Below are 10,587 nucleotides of genomic sequence, written 5' to 3'. Positions count from 1 at the left end.
GCGCCCCGGGGGTCGGGGGAGGCGCCCCGCCGCCCGCCGAGGGGCGCTGCGACCAGGGGCGGCGCTGCCCGCGAGGGCGGTACTCACCACGCCGCTCCGCCGCCCGCTCCCAGGAGCCGCACTCCGGCCGGCCCGCTCGGCCGCCCAGGGGCTCGGCAGCCCCGCCCCGGCGTGCCACGGGCGAGAACAACCACTTCCGGCGCGCGGGAGGAGACGAAGGAAATGAGGGTGCGGCGCCGAGCGCCACGCCCATCCACACCGACCACGCCCACCCAACTAGGCCACGCCCCCTGCTGACCCCATGCCTGGCACACAAAGCCCAACTATTGGCATTTTAGAATTGATTCAGTTGATAAACAAAGCTGAGTGCGTGTGCACCTCCAAAAAACATCAAGGAAGGAACGCAAGCTCCTCAGAGACTGGAGTATCAGGTTGGTTTGCTGACAGCATCCCTGCGAGATGGGACTTGGCGAACAGCGATGCTGCTGTGTACTAGACCCTGTCTCTAAGAAGCCACGAATGTTCTGTCCGCTATGTTAGGGACCCGCAGGTCTCCAGAGGTGTCTAGGCATCCTCAGGTAGGCTGGGCCCTCAGGAGGTCTTGGTCTAAGAACCTGGGCAGCCAAAGACATTTGGGCTATTCTATTTCATTGGATCCAAGTTTCTTAATTTTGTTAAATTATGGGGTTCAAGTGCACAGGCTGGTAAATGGTTTTAAGGTTTGATGTTGGATGATTTTAGTGAATACACAAAAAAGAAAAACCCTCTCCCACTTCTGCTCCACCCAAGTGATGGTTCCAGGAACACGCTCAAGGCACTTTGAACCCCCAAGTTCAGGAGCACGTGGGAGGAGTCTAGCAGCCCAAAGCCTGCTGTTTCTGGGCAGAACACCATGGTGGGGCTAAGAGCCAGCTCTGGGGTCTGTTCCACTCTGGCTCTACTTTCTTTACGGGAGTGTCTTGGCAAGCTACCTGGGCTTGGCCCCTCTGAGTCAGTTTTCTCAGCCGTTTCGGCACCAGTAGCGTGCTTTCTAAAACTGTGAAGATCAAATGCAATTTTAAAAGTAAAATCACTTTATTCTAATTAGTTCAGAAATATAAACAGCACATGGAGTGCAAGCAAAGGACATGAGTCATGAAAGGGACATTAAGCTACTTTTTTTCTGGTTTCAACTTTGTCATTAATTTTGTTTTTTCTTTCTTCATGGTAGATCACTGAATTCAACTTTCTGGATAATGAAGTAGCAAGTATCATAAAAAATAAATAATGTAATTGATGATGAAAGCGTAAAGCCCTAAGTGAAGCTCCTGAGCTTCAGAATGACCATTCTAACTGTACGGAAGTTCACTGACGTGTAAAGTTTGGGATGGGGCAAGTGTCTGAACGGCTTCCTTAAACCAGTTGTGTCATGTTTGTATTTCTGTGATGCTTTTGCTTCTGAATTAAATGTCATTTTGTATTTGAAGTATTTGGGACTATGCCTGGCAGACAGCAGACAACCCATTGTCATCAATAACTGCATTAGAGTGGAGGGCTGAGGTGGTTGGCTGTGAATGCATCCTGTAGAGGTAGCATTCCAGGGGAGGAGGATTTATTCCAAGCATAGCTGACTTTGTGGGCTGACAGTTTCTGAGATGTCTTTAACCCAGACATTCTCCTCTAATGCCTTAAGAGAAATTCTGTAAACTTCAAGGGCTTGGATCATTTACTTCCAAGCCAGGCTTGCTAAATATCCAGTCTCTTCCCAACTTTCAAGTTTCTCTCTCCCATGTTATTTCTGAGCAACTGTAAACGTTTACAGTTCCAATACACTTTGCCTCCAACCTGGCTCAAGGGTAGAGAATTCATCCACTCATAGACTATGCTTGTCTGAGTCCTCGAAGAGGACAGTCTTTTTCACCTTGTGTACTTTACACATAGCAAATGTTTGGTAAACTGAATTGTTTAAAATAAGAATGTGTAAGGGGGAGCTAGGGAAATGGCTCAGCAGTTAGGAGCACTGGCTGCTCTTTCAGGGGACCCAGGTTTAATTCCCAGCACCCACAACTGTCTGTAACTACAGTTCCAGGGGAATTCGACACCCTCTTCTGACCTCCATGAGCATTGTACAACAGAGGTGCACTTACACACATGCAGGCAATACACTCATACACAAAAATAAAAATAATGAATTTAAAAAATGAACAGGCAAGGATCTCTCCCGTGTCCAGCACCCACCTTACTTGATCAGAAGGCATGTTTGGTTAAGTCAACTGCTCTCACTATGCTTCATCTGGTTAGCAGGTTATGTTCTTGGATGCAGTTTAGCTATGTATGAGTCCAATGCTCTACTGTCTATAGTGCATGATGCTGTAATGATATTTACCTCACAAATCTGAGCACCCAACTTGGGAATATAAATGTAAAGATGCAGTAGAATTCTCTCCTGGGAGAATTGGAGCATGGGACCCTCTGGTGAATGGTAAAGAGCACAGTGTTGTGAGGTTTCAAAGGATAAAACAAACATTCTTTAAGGTGTTAATACAACCAAGTGTAAACAGCATCTCACTGACATGTTAGAGAATCATGTCTCCAGGTTGGCAGCTTTGGAGTTCTTGGTTCAAATCTAGGTCTACGACATGCTCCATGCTGTACTTGACATCATGCCAATGGTTATTGAGAAATGCACAGAAGCCAGGGGTGGCTCCTACCTATCTATTATCCTAGCACTCAGGGGGCTGAGGCAGGAGGATCATAATTTTGAGGCCAGCCTAAACTACACAGTAAGTTCCAAGCTAGTCTGAGATAAAGAGAAGACTCTGTCTCAAAAAAAAAAAAAAGTGGGCTGTAGAGATAGGCTAGCAGTTAAGAGAACTTGTTACTCTCATAGAGCACCCAGGTTCGCTTCCTAGCACCCACATAGTGGCTAACAACTCTCTGTAACTCCAGTTCCAGAAGATCTGATGCCCTCTTCTGGCCTCCCTGGGCACTGCATGATATGGGTGTACTTACATACATGCAGGCAAACACTCATACACAAAAAATAAAAAGTGTTCACAGACACAGAGAGCTATGGAACTTCTTGACCCTAGTCTCATGTCCACTCATGGAAATGCTTGGGCTTTCTTTTTCCTAGTGGCTACTTTAAATTGTATAAGGACTACCTGTTCTATGAGGGAAAGGACTAGACCTCCCTGCATTCCCCTGAACTTGTGAATGGGTGAATGCTGGCAAGCCTCCAAAAAGAGAAGTCTGTATCCCCACTAACCACATTCAAAGTCACCTCCCTTTTTAGCAGATTGCAATCATTGCAGGATAGATCCATACCCCTCCACAGCAAGAAGTTTCTTTTTGAAAGATATTTATTTTTTTAATATGTATTTTATCTATTATTTTTATTTTGCGTGTTTGAGTGTATTGCCTGCATGTATGTGAGTGGACCCATGTTGTGCAATGCTGCAGAGGTCAGAAGAGGGTTCCAGATTCCCCAGGAGCTGGAGTTAAGGATGGTTCATAGCTGCCATGTGGATGCTGGGAATATTGATGTTTAGATGTTAAGCCAGTCTGTGTTTGTGGGATAAACATCATTGGTAATGTTGTATAATAATCTCTTTTGTGTAGATGTGTTCAGTGTTCTATGGTGTTAAGCATTTTGTTCTTCTTTTAAAAGTTTGGTTCCAGCCCCATTAAAAGATTTATTTATTTATTTATTTATTTTTATGTATATGAGTGCTTTGTCTGAATATATGTACGTGAACCTGTGTCCTGAAATGCCCATGGAAGCCAGAAGAGGGCATCAGAGCCCCTGGATCTGGAGTTACAGGTAGTTGTTAATCACTGTGTGGATGCTGGGAACTGAATGCAGGTCCTCTCGCAAGCACCCAGTGCTAACCATGGAGCCATCTCTCCAGCAAGTACTTTTTTCCTGCTCTGCCAACCCTTCAGATGCTGGGTTTTCTGTATTAACTGCTCTGTTTGCTGTCTTCCTTTATCCTCTTTCCTTCCTGATCACACTTCAGGCAGAGCCACAGGCTTATTTTCCATGTGGTACATGCACTGAGCAGTGAGCATATCTCCAAGCCCTTTGTCTGGACCTTTTAGTCTTCCCAAAGCCTATGGTTAGGGTCCTCAGTTTCTGGAAGGAAAAAAGAAATGCAGAGAGGGAAGTGCTAAAGGTTATCCAGGACAGGATTTGCATGGAATTGGAGCAACCGAGTTAAGACTCAGTTGTCACATATGTATTTTAAAAAACATTTTGCTACAGAGTCCTGGGTTTCATAATAGCGTTTTCATACACACCTAGGTTGTTCTTATTCATCCTCCTCCCCAATGCCTTCCCCCCTTCTCCCTACACCCCTCCATTGGCCAGCTTCCTTCCCCAAGACAGTCCCCACTTGGACTTTCATGCTGCTTGTACCGCAGTACTCTTTCATTTGTCTTCTCTCTCTCCTTTAGGGTCACATCCTCCGCCTCATGGTCCCTTTTCTACTTTCATGACCTACACACACATGACCTACAGCACACACACAGCCACAAACACACACAGATACATGCAGACACAGCACACATGTGCACACACACAGACACTGCACATACACACGCAGACACACACACAGATGTAGCATACACAGCCACAAACACAGCCACAGATATACACACACAGCTACAAACACATGACAAAGACACATAAGCACACAGACACACAAACACACGGACTCAGCTACACACAGCAACACACACACAGCCACAGACATGCATAGAAGACACACAGACACAGACACAAACACACACACACATACACACACTCGCAGACCAACACATATATAAATCTAAATCTAGAGTCCACATATGAGAGAAAACATGCGGTATTTCTCTAAGTTTGGCTCACTTCCTTTAATATAATGATCTTCAGTTGCCTCTGTTTTCCTGCAAAGCCCATGATTTGAATTTTCTTTATGGCTGAATAAAATTTCATCATGTGTATATATCCCATTTCATCCATTTATCTGTTCGTGGATATGTAAGTTCATTCAAATTCTTAGCTGCCGTGAACAGTGCAGCGATAAACAGATGTACAAGTATCAGAGTCCTTCACGGGTATACCAAGAAGTGGTACAACTTGGTTATATGGTGAGTCTTAGCTTTTTGAGTAGCCTCCATACTGACTTCCACAGTGACATACCAGTTTACACTCCCATCAGCAGTGAAGAAGGATTCTTCACTCACTAGCATTGGCTGGTTGTTAGCCATCCTGACTAGAGTAAGATGGAATCTCAAAGCAACTGTCATTTGCGTTTCCCTGACGACTAAGGAAGTTGAACACTTTTCCAAGTATTTATTGGCCATGTGTATGTCTTCTTTTACATACTGTCTGTGCAGTTCATTGGCCCGTTTGCTGATTACATGGCTTTTTTCACAGTAGTTTTTTTACATATTCTAAATATTTAAACCCGGTCTGATGTATACTTGGCAAACTTTCCCCATTTTGTGTACTATCACTTCAGCGAGTTTCCTTTGTTGTGCAGAAGCTTTTTAATTTAATATAATCCCATCTGTCAACTAAAAGTATATTTTAAAAATGGATGTGTATGTGTGTGCCTGTTTTATGTCTACCACATGTGTACAGGTGCCATTGGAGGCCAGAAGAGGGCATCAGACACCCTGAAACTGGAGTTACAGGTTGTTGTGAGCCATTTCATTGTAGAGATATTTTACTTTCTTGGTTAAGTTTATTCCTAGGTATTTTAAGCTGTTATGAATGAAAAATTTCCCTGATTTCTTTTTCTGCAAGTTTGTTATTGGTAGATAGGAAAGGTACTGATTTTGTGTGTTGATTTTTATATTCTGGTACTTAGCTGAAGGTATCAGATCAAAGAGTTACCTGGTAGAATCTTTAGTGTTTTAAAATATAGCTCGTGTCATATCCAAAGAGGGATACTTTGACTTCTTCCTTTCCAGCTTGCATCCATTTTATTTTTCTTTCATCGTATTGTTCTAGCAAAGACTTCAGACACTATGTCTTGAGCAAGAGCAGTGACAGTCGGAACCCTTGCTTTGTTCCTCATTTTCTTTATATTTAAGCTTTACATTTTTCATAATTTATTTATGTACGTGTGCCCACTTCTCTGTACATGCATCCGTGTGCAGGAAACCGCAGAGGCTAGAAAGAGGGTGTTGGATCCCCCTGGAACTGGTTGTTAGTCACCTGATGTGGGTGCTGGGAACCAAACCTGAGTTCTCTGTAAGAGCCACATATGTTCTTAACCACTGAGCTATCTCTCCAGCCTCTATTTTTTCTATTTTTAAAAAATATTTTATTTAGCCGGGCATGGTGGTGCATGCCTTTAATCCCAGCACTCGGGAGGCAGAGGCAGGTGGATCTCTGTGAGTTCAAGGCCAGCCTGGTCTACATAGTGAGTTCCAGGACAGCTGGGGCTACAGGGAGACCCTGTCTCAAAAAGACCAAAAAAATTTATTATTTTTATTTTATGTGTATGAGTGTATTGCCTGTATGCGAGTGCACCTGTGTTGTGCAATGCCCTGGAGGTCAGAAGAGGGCTTCGGATTCCCCTGGAACTGGAGTTAAGGATGGTTCATAGCCACCATGTGGGTGCTGGGAATCAAACCTGAGTCCTCTGCAAGAGCAGTCAATGCTCTTCTTAACTGCTGAGCCATCTCTCCAGCCCCCAGCCTCTATTTTTAATTTAAAAAATGTATGTGTGCATTCATGTGTGTGTGTGTGTGTGTGTGTGTGTGTGTGTGTGTGTGTGTAGTTTCTCTTGCTACTGACCTCTAGTTTGATCGCATTATGATCTGTTAAGATACAAGATATAATTTTGATTATATTTATTAAGACTTGCTTTGTGACCTAGAATGTGGTCAATTTTAGAGAAAGTTCAGTGGACTGCTGAGAAGAATGTGTGTTCCTTAACTGTTGGATGGACTATAATATATGTATCTGCCAGAACCGTTTATTTCATCTGTGGTTTAGTTTCAACCCCCAAATCTCTGTTGATTTTTTTTATGATTCAACAGTGTGGTATTGAAGTCACCCACTATTATTGTATCAGGATTTTATCACAACTTTTATGCTCAGTAGTGTTTGCTTTATGAAATTGGAGTCCTCAATATGCAGTACACATGCATCTACAGTCCTTATATCCTCTCCATGAACTGTTACCTTCTTCATGTCTTCTGACTAAGTTTGGTTTGAAAGCTACTTCCTCACATATCAGAACAGCTGCTAAAGCTTGTTTTCAGCTTCGATAAACTGCTTGACAGATTGATGTCCATCCTTTGACTCCCAATCTGTGTCTCTTTGCTAGTAAGGTGTGTTTCTTGGTGACATCTAGCAGTTGGATCTAAGTGTTTAATCCAGTTAGCAAGTCTACATCTCTTTGTTGGTGATTTGAGGTCCTACACTTATGATAATTTTCTTAGAGTGAGTTACCAATTCTTGCGATATTTTGGTTGTTTTTCTACTTGGATTATTTTCTTATTCTTTACTTTGTACATAATTAGGTGTTTGTTGCTTTATTGTATTGGACATGATGGCCTATTTCCTAGTTCTCTGTCCATCCACTCCTCTCATGAAGTTTATTCTTTGCTGTGCTTTCATTACTGAGACTGCCTTTCTTCCTCTTCTGTGTATAGTATTACTTTAAATATCTTCTGCCATGTTGGCTTGGTTGTTATGAACTGTCTTGTTTGTCTTGAAATAGCCTTATTTCTTCACCAGTTTTAAAACATAACTTTGCAGGCTGGGTGTGATGGCGTGTATACACGCCTGTAATCCCAGCACTTGGGAGGCCGAGGCAGGCAGATCTTTGTGAGTTCAAGGCCAGCCTGGCCGACATAGTGAGTGCCAGGACAGCTGGGGCTACAGGGAGACCCTGTCTCAAAAAGACCAAAAAAAAAAAAAAAAAAAACCCATAACTTTGCTGGACATAGCAATGTTGATTGGCACTTATTTTCAGTTTTCATTTTCCTAGTGGCCCCAACATTCATCCTTGATGTCAAAGACTCCAGCCTTTCTTAGGGTGTGGCACCCAGGGAGGCCCTTGTACCTCTATGTTCTTGGCTTATTGGGTCCCTATCAATGTGACTACATTAGCACCCAGACTGAACTCTCCTCTTTGTATTGAGCTAAGTTTCGCTTGGTGTCTGGGAGTTGTAGACTTCCACTTGTTTGGCAGCTGGGAGAATCAGACCATTCCTTTGCGACCCTTTCTTGTCTTCTGTGTTACTGTTTGTAGTGTGACGTCTAATGGTGTTGACTGTCATAAGAAGGAAATTCATAGTCTGAGCCAACTTCATTAATCCATCAGCTTGCAAACTGATACCTACTTGGATGGACTTTGCTGTGGATGAGATTCTTCTTCCATCTTGATTTTGTGTCCCGAGAGAATGTATTACTTGCATTCATATCCAGCTTTGCCAATGGTTCTCTTGGTGTGAAGTGAAAAGCCTCATCTTCTCAAAAAAACCCTTCTGCTTCAGACATGGTTCCTGATTTTACAATGGTGAGAAATCAGCAGGCATTTATTAGAAACTGAGGGACTGGAGTATAGTTCAGTGGGAGAACATTTGTCTAGCATGTGCAAGGACCTAGGTTTGATCCCGAGCACCATAGAAAGAATTTTGAAATTTGATATTTTCTAGGGATGGTACCGTCTAGCAGAGGGCTGTCATGCACAACTCCAAGTTAGCCACACGATCATGGAAATGGGCAACAAATATTATACACTCTGTCATATGATAAGCTATGTTGTACATTTACAATATTTTCAATTTACAATGAGTTTAACAGGATGTGCCCTCTTCTTAAGTTGAGGCACACCTGTACTGTATTTACAATTGCAGTTGCTGTGCCTGTCTTGGAAAAGCATTAACTTCACCAAGGATGATTTGGAAACATTTAAGTACAATAAAACTTCTCACTGAGAGATGCCTTACAGACCAAAGGGGAAAAAAACTTCCCATGGCTCGTGGGTAATAGTTTTTCATTGTTAATCAGAAGTCTTCAGATGAAATTCTGCTTCAAGAATTGCTTCCATAAAATCTTCTTTGGTCAAAGTTAATCCAATTTGACAAATATAAAGAGCAAAACAAACTAGATGCGTTTTCCTGGTAGATCTTTCTTCCAGTCTTCCAGTTGCCTCCCTGGACCCACGCCCCTTTCTTTCCCTAATATCATTCAGCTCTGCCTCCTTCCACAGTCTGTCCATAGCTCTTTTTTTTTTTTTTTGGCCTTTTTGAGACAGGGTCTCCCTGCAGCCCCAGCTGGCCTGGAACTCAGGATGTAGACCAGGCTGGCCTTGAACTCACAGATGCCTAGGCGTCTCTGCCTCCCAAGCCATTATGTCCGACTTTATCCATAACTTCTTTCCTTTTCCCAACAACCCTCCCAAGACCTCAAAATGCCGGTTGTCCCTTTAAAGGCCCATGTCTCCTACAAACCACATATACAGACAATTGTAGAATGCAAACCTTAGACCCAAAGTGAATTAAGAACTATGGTTATGGGCTGGTGAGATGGCACAGTGGGTAGAGGCACCTGCTGCAAAGCTTAACAACCTGTTTGATCCCTGAGGCCTACATGGTGGAAGGACAGAAGAGACTCTTGCAAGTTGTCTTCTAAATTTCTACACATATATACTGTAGCATGTGTATGCCCACACACACATGCATGCACACACACACACAAATAAATAAATGTGATAAAAATATAAAAAGGGACTATTAAGAAACAAACTATAATTAAAGGTTTCCCTAGACAAGACCAGCAATTATTCATAAAATAACAGAATATTTGGTGGAAAGGCATGCGGTCCACGATTACCTGATTTGTTTTTAATTTCTATAACTCCTTGATTAGGACCTCCAATGCTAAATCCTGAGTGGCAAAAGCGAAGTTAACTTAGCCAGAAAGGGAGTTGTAGGATCTTTCTGTGAACAACAGAGCCTACGAAAAGGCTCAAAACACAAGATGAAATTTCCTAAAAGCCATTATCTAAAACATTTGCAATAATACAAGGGCTGGAGAGATGGTTCAACAAGTTAAGGGCACTGGTGCTCTTGGCAAGGCTCTGGGTTCGAATCCCAGCACCCACATGGAAGCTAACAACTGCCTAAAACTCCAGTTCCAGGGGATCCGACACCCTTTTCTGACCTCCATGAGCACTGCACAACATGGGTACACTTACATACATGCAGGCAGTACGCTCTTATACTTAAAATAAAAATAATAAAATAGTTTTAGAAGACTAGATTACACATCAATTATATAAACAGAAAAGACAATATAGGAGGTTTTTGAGGATAAACTAGAAAATCTGTTGCAACATTTGAGTATTTAAAGAGCAGTCTTTCAACTTTCTCTGTGAAGTTAAACCTGATTTAGAGATCTGATTCTGTAATGGAAGTTAGAATAAGAAATAGCCCCTTTTTACCTGCGCTACAACACTGGTAAGGATTTTGAAAGAGAAAAACCAGGACAGAAACCAGAGTAAACATGTGGCCTTGCACATCCAACAGCTACACGGCCCACTTTCCACACTCTCATCTGCCAAAGCAGGATGTGTGGGGAAGAGATCATTCTGCTTTACA

The 10,587-nt window shown here is 42.8% G+C and overlaps 1 protein-coding gene across 3 annotated transcripts in view; it reads right to left on the bottom strand.

The window, feature by feature from the left end:
- Csgalnact2 (chondroitin sulfate N-acetylgalactosaminyltransferase 2) overlaps window positions 1-199 on the bottom strand; it is a 36,507-nt gene extending 36,308 nt beyond the window's left edge. For all 3 annotated transcript variants that reach the window (XM_008832686.3, XM_017798052.2, XM_029563367.1), the window contains exon 1: window positions 88-199. The gene's annotated coding sequence lies outside the window, so the exon portion shown is untranslated. The remainder of the gene's footprint in view (window positions 1-87) is intronic.
- Window positions 200-10,587: the final 10,388 nt, after the last annotated feature.

The sequence above is a fragment of the Nannospalax galili genome, unplaced genomic scaffold (assembly GCF_000622305.1).
Source record: "Nannospalax galili isolate Female #2095 unplaced genomic scaffold, S.galili_v1.0 scaffold1036, whole genome shotgun sequence".
Lineage (NCBI taxonomy): Eukaryota > Metazoa > Chordata > Mammalia > Rodentia > Spalacidae > Nannospalax > Nannospalax galili.
This window is presented reverse-complemented; position numbering and strand designations above follow the sequence as displayed.